The sequence below is a fragment of the Amblyomma americanum genome, chromosome 1 (assembly GCF_052857255.1).
Source record: "Amblyomma americanum isolate KBUSLIRL-KWMA chromosome 1, ASM5285725v1, whole genome shotgun sequence".
In the NCBI taxonomy this organism is placed as follows: Eukaryota; Metazoa; Arthropoda; class Arachnida; order Ixodida; family Ixodidae; genus Amblyomma; species Amblyomma americanum.
In genome coordinates, this window is record NC_135497.1 from 49,063,136 (window position 1) to 49,066,878 (window position 3,743).

A 3,743-nucleotide genomic window follows, 5' to 3' on the forward strand; every position below is an offset into this window, starting at 1 on the left:
AATGATGATGATACCAACTTTATTTTCCACCAGATAAGGAGGCCCCCTACTCCCCCTCCCCGGCACGCAGGCCTGGGTGACGGGGCCGGGACCCCCGCGATTCGAAGCAGGCAAAGAGGTGTTGACTCCTCGCGGCTTCTTCCGCCAGGCGGATGGCTTGTTGCTGTGGAGCATATTAATAATAATAATAGGTTTTGGGGGAAGAAAATGGCGCAGTATCTGTCTCATATATCCTTGGACACCTGAACCGCACCGTAAGGGAAACGATAAAAGAGGGAGTGAAAGAAGGAAGGAAGAGAGAGGTGCCGTAGTGGAGGGCTCCGGAATAATTTCGACCACGTGGGGATCTTTAACGTGCACTGATATCGCACAGCACACGGGCGCCTTAGCGTTTTGCCTCCATAAAAACGCCGCCGCCGCGGTCGGGTTCGAACCCGGGAACTCCGGATCAGTAGCCGAGCGCCCTAACCACTGAGCCACCGCGGCGGGTCACAGCGAGCCACAGCGGCGGGCTGATGAACAGATACCTCGCTCCGCAGCAGGCCTGGCTTCCCAGGTTTCTCTTAATTTATATATATTTGCTTTAGCGCCTTGAGAGCTGGCGTATTCCCAGATTATGTGGTTGAGGGTCCCTCTCGTCCCACAGTGCTTGCACTATCGTTTTCTCTCTCATCTTTCTGAACATGATATGGCCTGACCGTGTTTACGAAGCTCCCAGCTTGCAGCCCAGGAAGCTGTCGGAATTTATCTCAAGCCCTCTACAATGGCGCATCTTTCATTCTCATCTTTCACTGCCTCCTCCATTCCTTCCCATACAGACCGGTTCAGGTGCCAACCGAGAAGTGAGACAGTTACTGGTCCTTTACTTTCCTCACAGCTAATTCGGCCAGGTTTCCAAACGCGTAGCGCATTAAAAACGTGCAATACAGTGGCGGTGCGTGGCGAAGGCTGGCTACGAGACATGCTGTTGACTCCTGATGCGCGTGTGAATGTAGCACGTGTGAAAGCCGTGGCCTCAGGCTATAGATGGCGTAGATTCGGGAGTGCAGCTGGATATGTGAGACAGTTACTGCGTCATTTCCTTTCCTCAAAAACCAAATTTCATTTTCATTTTTCGTGAAAATCGGGCGAGGACAAAACACAAAACGGCGCAGTTGCAGCAGGTGGTTATTCAAAAAGCCACATCCCGTATTTATACTGATTGCTTTTGAAGCTGCTCTACCTAACAGCTAAGTTAGCAGACTAAGGTGTTGTTGAGTTGTGATTCAGCTGTGTCAGTGCGCCACATGCCTGTAAGGCCGCGCTTCATCAACGCGTACATTTTTTTCATTCCCTTAGCTTGCAGTCACTGGGGGCCTCCGGTCTACCTGGAGAGCTATCAGTGAAGCACCGAATTCCCCCTATCCGCGTGCCGCCTCCCCCTCCCCCGCAAGCAGTGGCAAAGGCGCAGGAGGCACTGGCTGCTTGACAGCACAGCTGTGACGGCCGAAGACACCTGGCTTTGTTAAGCGCAACAGGAAAGCATGCGAGGCGCACACAACGAGCACGTGGTGCCGCTTGGTCTTAGGCAGCATTCCCACGGCGGCGGAATGCGAACCACCTCGGAATGCGAACCACCTCGCATTCCGCGATGGGCCCCTTTTTTTGGCATGCTCGATGGCACCGAAGCGTCGCGGGTCTCCGCAGTCTCACATTCCTGCGGCGAGCCAGTGGATTAGTGGTCCCGCCAATTAGCTGGAAAAAAAAACGCTCCATCCTTCGAGAGGCGACGCGCGGGTGCGGCAGGGAAGGGGAAAGCATCAAGCACTAAGGGCGAGAACTCTCCGCAGGGAGAGTTTTCAGAATGTTTTCTGTATGTGTTTCTTTTTTTTTCTAGCCAAGCCCCGGGCTCGAAGTTGGGCCCAACCTTCAGGGGCTGTGGCTACCTCCATTGGTTATCGAAGCTTAGGGCGGGACTCGAAATATGACCGCCCTAAATTCTTTGTTTGCATAAGCTTTAGTATTGCATGTAAAATCATTGGAGGGCAGTCTTGTCTAGTTGAGCTGGAGGCTCCGTGCAGTGGCAGGTAATTCTGCAACCCTTGACTCTAACCTCGCGTCGATGAGTAAGGGCTTGTAGAGAGTGTTTCTCTGTGTGAGAATTGTCTTTGTCAGTTACAGCTTGACCGTCTGTGTGACTCAACTTGTAACGCAGTTTGCCCTTGTACATCCTGTAAATATATTTCCTCTTTGTCTCCATCATCTGGCGTCAATCATCGTCTGCTCCTTCAACACCGTCGAATTCAAGTTTGGAGAGGTCCGGTGCCCCTCCGAAGAAACGCAAAAAACCATCTTGAAATTACTATGCACAACTTGAATGTATTACCTAGTTAAAGAGAAGTTACGCTCACAACAAGCGCACATTTCCATGTTCTCTAGCACGGCATGAAGGAACGGCTGCGGTATCAAGCTCGAATTCGATATCACTACAGTGTCTTCTCATAGACTACCTAGCGTTGCAGGTTTCGTATTCAGTGTAACAAGTTCTATTTGGATGAGATTGCATATCCTGCACAAAGAAAAGCAATAAGGCCGAACAGGCGTTCAAGTTTCATCTTCAGTGCCAGAAACGGTCACTTAATCCACTGTACTCGAGTGCTCCTTTTGTTCACTGCCTGCAATGCTCTTGTATCGTGTCTTGTATCGTGAATGCTCTTGTATCGTGTCGCAGTTTCAAATATAGATAAGTATACAAATTTAGGCATCCAATAATGCGAGTCGCAGTAATTTCAATGTTTTTGTAGCGAAAGCAACAGTATGCGAGTCAGCAGCGCATTTCGGGTAAGCGTCGCTAGTCAGCGCATGCGCCACTAGGGCGTTCCACCGCTGCGGCGCGGCTTTCCTCAAAATTCAACTTTCTCTTTCCTCTTCCTTCATTTCTTCTTTCCCTCCCTCCTTTATCCCTTCCCTTACTGCACGGTTCGGGTGTCCACCGACATATGTGAGACGGTTGCGGCGCCATTTCTTTTACTCAAAAACCAAAGAAAACAAGTGAGCCGCCGTCGTTCTCGAGATTCTTTGGCGTTGACAACGTTGCAGAGGCCATTCATTTTCCCAAAAGGCGCACAACTGGCTCTCTGGGTGAGTGGATAGCTAAACCTCGCTTTCATGTACGTGGAATTGTTGTGCAACTCCAAAAACCTGCTCTGATAGCGTTCCGCACACTGGATATATGCAGCGCGCCCACCCTGGCAGGTGGCAGGTAATGACATCGCAAGAGGTTGGTCACCCAATGAACGCTGCGGCGTATATAATGCTTCATATTCCGGAACCCTCCACTACGGCACCTCTTTCTTCCTTTCTTCTTTCACTCCCTCTTTTATCCCTTCCCTTACGGCGCAGTTCAGGTGTCTGCCGATATGTGAGACAGATACTGCCCCATTTCCTTTCCCTAAAAATGTTGTCAGCGCTAATGCATGCAGCCTACATCTCTCTATCACCACGGTAACGTATTTCAAAGAGCGATTAACGGCGTACACTGGCCCAGGGAGCCAGCTATGCGCCTTTTTTCCTCAAAATCTAGAACGTTGTCAATGGCAACGCCAATGAACACAATGAAAGCCGAGAGATTTCGCTTTGCATATCCTGGATTAGCTGAGCTAATCCACATCCATTTTTGACGGACGGGCATCAATTTTAGATGCATTCTTGACACCAATAGTGTTGTGCAAGGGCTTGACAGGGGCTAGCAAGCTGGAAATCTC